The following is an 11729-nucleotide window of genomic DNA, read 5'->3' on the forward strand; positions in this document are numbered from 1 at the left end:
AGATGGCTACAATCCAGTGCGACTCCCACAGCACAGGGACACAGTGACTCAGTGTCACCTCACAAGAAAATATCACTGCAGAGTGATATGGTTACACAGACACAGGGGACTAATGTCCCATACAGTCTGTCCCTCCCCCTGCAGGGTGACACCGTGACACACACACAGAGGGGGTATGTCATATACAGTCTGTCCCTCCCCCTGCAGGGTGACACCGTGACACACACACAGAGGGGGTATGTCACATACAGTCTGTCCCTCCCCCTGCAGGGTGACACCGTGACACACACAGAGGGGCTATGTCACATACAGTCTGTCCCTCCCCCCGCAGGGTGACATATACAGAGGGGCTATGTCATATACAGTCTGTCCCTCCCCCTGCAGGGTGACACCGGTTGACACACACAGAGGGGCTATGTCACATTCAGTCTGTCCCTCCCCCCGCAGGGTGACATATACAGAGGGGCTATGTCACATACAGTCTGTCCCTCCCCCTGCAGGGTGACATATACAGAGGGGCTATGTCATATACAGTCTGGCCCTCCCCCTGCAAGGTGACATATACAGAGGGGCTATGTCATATACAGTCTGGCCCTCCCCCTGCAGGGTGACACCGTGACACACACACACAGAGGGGCTATGTCATATACAGTCTGTCCCTCCCCCTGCAGGGTGACACCGTGACATACACCTGTGTCCCATGGAGTCTGTTCATCCTACTACAGGGTGATACAGTGACACAGATGGTGACAGATAGAAGGGACACTTCCTGTCTCCATGTGTATGTGTGTGTATACTGCATGTGTGCATGTACGTGTGCATATGTGTGCGTGCTGTATATATGGGAATGCAATATATATGTGTGTATCTACGTACTGTATGTGTGTTAATGGCTGTATCTGTGTGCATGTATGTGTGTATCTGTGTGTGTGAGTGTGTATCTATGTATGTGTGTATATTTGTATTTGTATATACAATATATGTGTACATCTGTGTATGTATGCGTCTGTGTGTATGTGTGAGTGTGTACATGTAAATGTGTGTATGTTTGTATGTGTATATATATGTATTTATCTGTGTTTGTGTATGTTTGTATCAGTGTGTGTACACAATATACAGTATGTGTATATTCAGTTTATGTGTATCTATGTGTACGTGTTTGTATATAAGTATCTGGCGTGTGTGTGTAAGTTTATATGTGTGAATGCTTGAATATTTGTGTATATGATTGTATATCTGTATGTGTGTTTATATGTCTGTATATTTGTGTGGCTGTTTGTATCTCTCTGTGTGTTTGTGTGTATGTGTGTGTATATGTATATGCTTGTATCTGTGTGTGTGGGGGTATCTGTGTGTGTGTTTCTGTATATGGATGTGTGTATGCTTTTATATGTATCTGTGTATGTTGGTATCTGTGTATGTATGTGTGTAATTATGTCACAAGGTTGAAGCTGAAGATATTAAACCATCCATCAGATGTCAACTAATGAGAGAGAGAGAGAGAGAGAGAGAGAGAGAGAGAGAGAGAGAGAGAGAGAGAGAGAGAGAGAGAGAGAGAGAGAGAGAGAGAGAGAGAGAGAGAGAGAGAGAGAGAGAGAGAGAGAGAGAGAGAGAGAGAGAGAGAGAGAGAGAGAGAGAGAGACTACTGGCACAAACAGATATACACACATAGGCACACACAAACACATAGTCACATGTACAGAGGCCATATACACACAGGCACGCACATACACACACATAAATACACCCAGGCACACACAAACACAGGCACACACACAAATATATACAGCCAGGAACATACAACAAAGACAGACACACAGAGAGAGATAACACACACAGATATAAAAACCTAGGCACACACAAACACGGACACAGATAAACACACACAAATATATACACTCAGGCACACACAAACACAGACACACACATATATACACCCAGGCACACACACACACACACACACACAAACACACAGATATATACAACCAGGCACACAAAAACACAGACACACACAAAGAGATTAACACACAGATATATACACCCAGGCTCACACAAACACAGACACACAGATAAACAAATAAAAACACACCCACAGATAGACACATACAAAGGTAAACAGTTACAAACACTGACACAGATGCACACACATATATACAAACACGCAAAAAGAGAAAAAAAAAACAAGCACAGCTTGCATAAGAAATTTGTATTAGCACACTGATAAAGATAATTTCCCTCACTTACATGTGAGAAAATACCGGCGGGTGTGGGATAGCGCGGGCACAGGGACTCATAGGGTACGGAGATCTCGCTGGCGGTCCAAGGGTTGGCATCCTGCACCAAATCCCGGAAGTGACGTCAAGCAGTCTCGCGCGTCTTTGCCTCCGTCGTCTCTTTGGCGTCCAGCAAGATTACTGCTCTCCGTTACCAGTCCTTCTCCTCCATACAAAGAGGGTGACAAGTTCTGTCTGGCTCCGTACTACCACAATAAGTGCCTGTACCATAACCCTACGCGTTTCACACACTGGGCTTTGTCAGGGTTTCCGCTGACTGTCCAGTGTGCGAAACGCGTAGGGTTATGGTACAGGCATTTTATTTTGGTAGTACGTAGCCAGACAGAACTTGTCACCCCCTTTGTATGGCGGATAGGGTGAGGGTAGGGTGGCATAGGGTGAGATATATAAATCTGTTATGCATGAGTTGGATGAATTAAATGCTAAGGCTATGCACTGTAACCTGTTTATGTACATTTATACACATACGGTATGACAGGTGTCTATGTAATATTTACAATGCTTAGCACTATTTGTGCTCCATTGCAAGTTTTCTTTTATATTCTTACTTAAACATATGTACATTCAGGTTGAATCTTATTTTGCAACATGTTTATCTGCATTTAGGGGCATTTTCTGTGTAGTATATACATTAGTTTACTCATTCGTATCAGTATCTTACATCTAATGCCGATGGACACAGTTGCGAGAATGTTACACAGGTCTTGTTTATGTTTGGTAGCTATGGCTACTGCTCACTTTACTGCAATTTACACTTTATGGCCTTATTGCTGCATTTTGCAGCATACTGTAGGCTTCATTGGAGGTTTTGGCACCGTTTTTTGATGACGCGCCCATTGAGGGCATATATATATATATGACATGCACTGTCACTAACACTTTATCTTGACAAAGGTTGGCAAGTGGACAGAAATGTTGATGCTTGTCCAATACATTGTATAATCTCTGGAAAACCAATGGAGTGCCTCTTTTTCTTCTTCTAATACATTTAGTTGTCCACACACCTTTCAAGCAAAAAATTGTCTTTATTCAATGGTACAAAGAAAATAAACACTGTATGTCACAAAATAGCGATGTTAGCTTCTAAGGCTTGCTGCCCAAAACAGCGCCATTGTGAGGATCAGACGCAAGCTCCGCCCCCCAACAAGCTCCAGTCGCCTGATTGGCTTCTGCCTATTCCTGCCTGCTGAACAATCCTGCGCCTGATTCGTTGGCCCTGCTATTTAGGCTCAGCCTCTTCCACCAGGAAGTTGGCTGAGCATAACCCTTGTGACGTGTGCTAGTAGCATTCTCTGCTGCCTCACCTTGTCCTGCATTGCCTGGTTCCTGTCTAGTATCCTGCTCTCTACAATACTCAACCTCGGCTCGCCTTCTACATTCTCCTACTCTGACCCGGCTATCCACGACTACGGACCTGCACACCGGACGAGACTTTGCGTCTCCAGGTCGGTGTTTTCCAATCGCCACCTCGGCCTTGCGGTCCTGTCCAGTTTGTGGCGAGCATCCGTTACAGTCATGTTGTGGCATCCAATGTTTATTTTCTGTGTAACATGGAACAAAGATACGCCCTTTCCTCTGTTTCTCGACTGCTACAACTCTGACTCGGGCCCTCATTCGCTCCCGTCTCGATTACTGTAACCTCCTGCTGTCCGGCCTTCCTGCCTCTCACCTGTCTCCCTTACAATCTATCCTAAACGCTGCTGCCAGAATCACTCTACTCTTTCCTAAATCTGTCTCAGCGTCTCCCCTGCTGAAATCACTCTCCTGGCATCCTGTCAAATCCAGTATCACACATTAAATTCTCCTCACTTTTAAGCTTTACACTCTTCTGCCCCTCCCTACATCTCAGCCCTAATTTCTCGCTTTGCACCATCCTGACTCTTGCGTTCCGCTCAAGGATATCTTCTCTCTACCCCCTTTGTATCTAAAGCCCTCTCCCGCCTTAAACCTTTCTCACTGACTGCCCCACACCCCTAGAATGCCGTTCCCCTCAATACCCGACTAGCACCCTCTCTATCCACCTTTAAGACCCACCTTAAAACACACCTGCTTAACAAAGCATATGAGTAGCACCGTGGCTTACACTATACACCTCATACATAAAGCTTGGTCCCTTGCAGACGCACTTACCAGTATGCCTTCCTACTGTATATGTATGTTCCTCCTACCAATTAGATTGTAAGCTCTTCGGTGCAGGGACTCCTTTTCCAAAATGTTACTTTTATATCTGTAGCACTTATTCCTATTCCCATGATTTGTTATTTGTATTATTTGTTATTTATATGATTGTCACGTATATTACTACGGTGAAGCGCTATGTAAATGAATGGCGCTATATAAATAAAGACATATATAGAAAAGAATAAAGACAATTGTAAGCAAATACGTAAGGCTGTTTTGATTTTTGGACACTGGTCCCTCCTTTAGTGAGGCAGGCTCTTCTGGGCTGGTGGGTCCCTCAAGGGTATCTCCATCTGGGGGGAGTCCAAGTGGGGCTTTGATTGTAGCGACAGGGATGTTGATGGTCACACCAATTGTAAGGGTTTGCTGGTGACCTGTGCGGCACCTGCTGGATTCAGTCCTTTGGTGCAGGGGGAAGACTTAAAGGAGGAGGGTGGTGTGGGAGGTGTGCAGTACCCTTGATTGGCCAACTGTGTGCTAGATATCAAGTTGGCCCAATGGGGAGTGACTTCGGCATGGAGGTGGCTTCAGGAGGATCTCTTCCAACACCTGAGGGCTTTTTAAGGACAGGTAATTCCGGTGATGGGACATCTCAAATTCAGGTTTCCCTAGAGTAGGTCAGAAGAACCTGTATGTCATAGCAAGGTTTTAGTTTTGATGGCTTTGAGATCCCAGTTATCCTCTGGGGGCGCTGGAACAGGCTTTAGCAGTAGCAAGTGGTTAGGCCTTGGGCATATTAAGAGCTTGGGTCCCTGAGGCAGTCATCTGGTGGGGTATCGTTGGATGTATCTTTGACAAGTGTGTTGGGGGAAGGGAGTTTGGCTCAGACCCCACTGTTGAATTCTTTGTGTGTTGTGAGGCTGATAAGGAGAGTAGATGAAGGGAGTGAACTCCAGCTATCAAGAGGTTTGGTCACCCCATGGGCATTTATTGATTAGCAGCGGTAAAAAAAGAGGATCTGGAAGAGGTAGTATGTTTAGCTTGCGATATAGCCCAGTGTCAAGGAATAGATGGGAAGGTCCAATAAAAAGTGTGTCTAAGAGTAAGGAATACGCGATACAGCAAACCCTTAGGAGTTTTGACAGCTGGCCGTAAGCCATTTCTATTTTGGCTAGTGACATTGGTGAGAAAAGGCCCAGGACGTACCTCCTTATTTAAGTCTCTGGATACCCTTTGGGGGGCTTATAACGTGTACACTGCCATCTCCTGGTGGCAATACGATGAGTCGCACCATAGCAGTGCAGGACCATGGCGTAAAGATATGGATCTTTGGCTGTCACTGATGACATCTCAGAGACGGTTCCAACTTTCCGCAGGCAGCCGGTGGCTCTCAGTACACCAGGCATTTAGCTGGGATTAAGTCAGGTGCCTGTTGGTTCTTCAATGAAGGCCAGTGCAAGTGGGGTCTCCACTAAGTGTTATAGGAGAGGAAAGTCACGTGAGTCCCAACAATCAGGCGGTGGTGGTAAGTGCCCAGATCTCAGTTTGCCTGGAAAGGATGGCCCATTTGCTTATTTTCTATCCAGATAGGGAGGATGACCTCCTGTTGTGTGAGGAGTTTTTGGTACCAATTACTTCAGGATCAGGCCACCATTGGTCCTGGTGAAGAAGTCATTTACTGGATTGGGTGATGGGAGTCGTTACATTCACTAGTGGGATTCTTGTTTTTGGGTGTGACGTTTATTGTAGGATTGTTCAGGTTGTAGATTTTATTTCATTGTTACTCCTGCAAAGGTTTAGATCTATGGGGAGTCCTATATTCACTTAACAGAGACATAAGCAGATCATCCATGTGGTATGCAGTTGGGACTACAGTGACTACAGCAAGCGCGAATCTCCTGGAGTTGGCAGCGGCATAGCACGAGATGCTCTCAGGTGCTGCCAGAGTTGTTAAAATGGAGTATCCTGTAAAAGTCCATATATTTTAGCATACAATGGGGTGGCTAATAATTTGGACCTGTTGCGTTTCAGAAAACGTGCACACAATATGCAGATGGGGCTCTAGTGGTATGGTTGGAGATGGTCCCTCGCTTGACATGGGGGTATGCCAACAGTCAGAGGGTTATTGACCACTGCAGGTAGAATATTAATAAAGGTTTGGCTCACCTTCTAAGATAAACTGGTGGGGTTTCCATTCAACATGTAGATTTGAAAGTGCCACCGCAGATTTGTATAGGCTAGATCTTGTCCATCTGTTGGAGGAACATCTTTAACTTAACCTGAGGAATAGTCTTGTGTGGGCCGCGGTTTGATGCTAGTAATGTGGTCAATTCCGACCACGTTGTTGCAGTGTGCAGAAGTGGCTGCGCCAGGTAGGCTAATGCAGTATGGTTAGGAATTATGTTCGGTTGGGGTTTTGGCCTGAAAGTGGGTTGGAGGTCTGACGGTGCTCCAGGTTTAGTTGGCGTGATAGGTGAACAAAATAAGGAGCACAGCGCAAATAAACAAATCAGCCAGGCCGGAGAACAAATAAAACAATGACATTTATTTAGGCAAGTGCCATGAATAAAAAAAGACCGCGGATCCTCAGACGCGTTTCGCACCAAATACAGGCACTTTGTCATCTCCTTTCTTCATCTTACGGATACACGCTATGGAGCTCCCTGTGCTCTTCCAACCGTGAGTAGTTTGTCCATTTGCCTTATAACTATGCCCTTTGCCTGCACTTATTTGCCGACTGTTATCGCTGATTATCTGAGGAAAGGGGGAGGGAACATACCTGCACCCAGGGATGCTGAGCAATCGGTGCCGGCCGGGGGGGGGGGGCAGGGCTCGGTTTCTGTACCCTTAGTAGGCTTTGCGTTGAGTTCATGCTGTGCTTTCGGCATTCGCGTGGCTAGTTTTCTTGTTCATTGGGCACTGGAAGTTATGATTACTACTCACCACATTATCAAAGGGGCTCAAGACACCAATACTGATGAATATATCTGAATACAGTATGTCATATGAACTCTGGTTGCAATATATTGCCCGGTTTTGAATATTCACCAGATACTTCTGATGAGGAGTGGATATATTTCGCTGTTTTTTTATTTGGTTGGCTTGGTAGCCTTCCTCTTCGGATGACCTCAAGGGCCCTCCCTTTGACCGTATCCACTTAGCTGGCTCGGCTGGTGGAAGATCCGAGGCGAGTCCCGGCCAGCCTGCCATGCTATGTTATCACTGCTTGTTATAATCGATTGGTTTCATAAAAGCGGTGGGGTTTTTCCCCCCTCCCAATTTGGAGTAGCTTCTTTAATGGATCTCAGGTCTTTGGGGGAAAGTCTGGGAGGTTTGCTTTAATTCATAGACTCTATAGCGAGTACAAATACAAGGTAAATGATGACAATGTGGGTTCTGACATCAGCAAGACAGGATGCCGACACACTCAGGAGCTGGGTGACCGTGAATACGATGTTACTGGGGCAATACTGCACTCAGGAGCTGGGTGACCGTGAATACGATGTTACTGGGGCAATACTGCACTCCGGAGCTGGGTTACCGTGAATAAGATGTTACTGGGGCAATACTGCACTCAGGAGCTGGGTTACCGTGAATACGATGTTACTGGGGCAATACTGCACTCAGGAGCTGGGTTACCGTGAATACGATGTTACTGGGGCAATACTGCACTCAGGAGCTGGGTGACCGTGAATACGATGTTACTGGGGCAATACTGCACTCAGGAGCTGGGTTACCATGAATACGATGTTACTGGGGCAATACTGCACTCAGGAGCTGGGTGACCGTGAATACGATGTTACTGGGGCAATACTGCACTCAGGAGCTGGGTGACCGTGAATACGATGTTACTGGGGCAATACTGCACTCAGGAGCTGGGTTACCGTGAATACGATGTTACTGGGGCAATACTGCACTCAGGAGCTGGGTGACCGTGAATAAGATGTTACTGGGGCAATACTGCACTCAGGAGCTGGGTTACCGTGAATACGATGTTACTGGGGCAATACTGCACTCAGGAGCTGGGTTACCATGAATACGATGTTACTGGGGCAATACTGCACTCAGGAGCTGGGTTACCATGAATACGATGTTACTGGGGCAATACTGCACTCAGGAGCTGGGTGACCGTAAATAAGATGTTACTGGGGCAATACTGCACTCAGGAGCTGGGTTACCGTGAATACGATGTTACTGGGGCAATACTGCACTCAGGAGCTGGGTGACCGTGAATACGATGTTACTGGGGCAATACTGCACTCAGGAGCTGGGTGACCGTGAATACGATGTTACTGGGGCAATACTGCACTCAGGAACTGGGTTACCGTGAATACGATGTTACTGGGGCAATACTGCACTCAGGAACTGGGTTACCGTGAATAAGATGTTACTGGGGCAATACTGCACTCAGGAGCTGGGTTACCGTGAATACGATGTTACTGGGGCAATACTGCACTCAGGAGCTGGGTTACCGTGAATACGATGTTACTGGGGCAATACTGCACTCAGGAGCTGGGTTACCGTGAATAAGATGTTACTGGGGCAATACTGCACTCAGGAGCTGGGTTACCATGAATACGATGTTACTGGGGCAATACTGCACTCAGGAGCTGGGTTACCGTGAATAAGATGTTACTGGGGCAATACTGCACTCAGGAACTGGGTTACCATGAATAAGATGTTACTGGGGCAATACTGCACTCAGGAGCTGGGTTACCGTGAATAAGATGTTACTGGGGCAATACTGCACTCAGGAACTGGGTTACCGTGAATACGATGCTACTGGGGCAATACTGCACTCAGGAGCTGGGTTACCGTGAATAAGATGTTACTGGGGCAATACTGCACTCAGGAGCTGGGTTACCGTGAATACGATGTTACTGGGGCAATACTGCACTCAGGAGCTGGGTTACCGTGAATAAGATGTTACTGGGGCAATACTGCACTCAGGAGCTGGGTTACCGTGAATAAGATGTTACTGGGGCAATACTGCACTCAGGAGCTGGGTTACCGTGAATAAGATGTTACTGGGGCAATACTGCACTCAGGAACTGGGTTACCGTGAATAAGATGTTACTGGGGCAATACTGCACTCAGGAGCTGGGTGACCGTGAATACGATGTTACTGGGGCAATACTGCACTCAGGAGCTGGGTTACCATGAATACGATGTTACTGGGGCAATACTGCACTCAGGAGCTGGGTTACCGTGAATAAGATGTTACTGGGGCAATACTGCACTCAGGAGCTGGGTGACCGTGAATACGATGTTACTGGGGCAATACTGCACTCAGGAGCTGGGTGACCGTGAATACGATGTTACTGGGGCAATACTGCACTCAGGAGCTGGGTTACCATGAATACGATGTTACTGGGGCAATACTGCACTCAGGAGCTGGGTGACCGTGAATACGATGTTACTGGGGCAATACTGCACTCAGGAGCTGGGTTACCGTGAATACGATGTTACTGGGGCAATACTGCACTCAGGAGCTGGGTGACCGTGAATAAGATGTTACTGGGGCAATACTGCACTCAGGAACTGGGTTACCGTGAATAAGATGTTACTGGGGCAATACTGCACTCAGGAGCTGGGTTACCGTGAATACGATGTTACTGGGGCAATACTGCACTCAGGAGCTGGGTTACCGTGAATACGATGTTACTGGGGCAATACTGCACTCAGGAGCTGGGTTACCGTGAATACGATGTTACTGGGGCAATACTGCACTCAGGAGCTGGGTTACCATGAATACGATGTTACTGGGGCAATACTGCACTCAGGAGCTGGGTTACCATGAATACGATGTTACTGGGGCAATACTGCACTCAGGAGCTGGGTGACCGTAAATAAGATGTTACTGGGGCAATACTGCACTCAGGAGCTGGGTTACCGTGAATACGATGTTACTGGGGCAATACTGCACTCAGGAACTGGGTTACCATGAATACGATGTTACTGGGGCAATACTGCACTCAGGAGCTGGGTTACCGTGAATACGATGTTACTGGGGCAATACTGCACTCAGGAGCTGGGTGACCGTGAATACGATGTTACTGGGGCAATACTGCACTCAGGAGCTGGGTGACCGTGAATACGATGTTACTGGGGCAATACTGCACTCAGGAACTGGGTTACCGTGAATACGATGTTACTGGGGCAATACTGCACTCAGGAGCTGGGTTACCGTGAATAAGATGTTACTGGGGCAATACTGCACTCAGGAGCTGGGTTACCGTGAATACGATGTTACTGGGGCAATACTGCACTCAGGAGCTGGGTTACCGTGAATACGATGTTACTGGGGCAATACTGCACTCAGGAGCTGGGTTACCGTGAATAAGATGTTACTGGGGCAATACTGCACTCAGGAGCTGGGTTACCATGAATACGATGTTACTGGGGCAATACTGCACTCAGGAGCTGGGTTACCGTGAATAAGATGTTACTGGGGCAATACTGCACTCAGGAGCTGGGTTACCATGAATAAGATGTTACTGGGGCAATACTGCACTCAGGAGCTGGGTTACCGTGAATAAGATGTTACTGGGGCAATACTGCACTCAGGAACTGGGTTACCGTGAATACGATGCTACTGGGGCAATACTGCACTCAGGAGCTGGGTTACCGTGAATAAGATGTTACTGGGGCAATACTGCACTCAGGAGCTGGGTTACCGTGAATACGATGTTACTGGGGCAATACTGCACTCAGGAGCTGGGTTACCGTGAATACGATGTTACTGGGGCAATACTGCACTCAGGAGCTGGGTTACCATGAATAAGATGTTACTGGGGCAATACTGCACTCAGGAGCTGGGTTACCGTGAATAAGATGTTACTGGGGCAATACTGCACTCAGGAGCTGGGTTACCGTGAATAAGATGTTACTGGGGCAATACTGCACTCAGGAACTGGGTTACCGTGAATACGATGTTACTGGGGCAATACTGCACTCAGGAGCTGGGTTACCGTGAATAAGATGTTACTGGGGCAATACTGCACTCAGGAACTGGGTTACCGTGAATACGATGTTACTGGGGCAATACTGCACTCAGGAGCTGGGTTACCGTGAATACGATGTTACTGGGGCAATACTGCACTCAGGAGCTGGGTTACCGTGAATAAGATGTTACTGGGGCAATACTGCACTCAGGAGCTGGGTTACCGTGAATACGATGTTACTGGGGCAATACTGCACTCAGGAGCTGGGTTACCGTGAATACGATGTTACTGGGGCAATACTGCACTCAGGAGCTGGGTTACCGTGAATAAGATGTTACTGGGGCAATACTGCACTCAGGAGCTGGGTTAC

Source organism: Ascaphus truei, chromosome 20, assembly GCF_040206685.1.
Source record: "Ascaphus truei isolate aAscTru1 chromosome 20, aAscTru1.hap1, whole genome shotgun sequence".
NCBI classification, from domain to species: domain Eukaryota; kingdom Metazoa; phylum Chordata; class Amphibia; order Anura; family Ascaphidae; genus Ascaphus; species Ascaphus truei.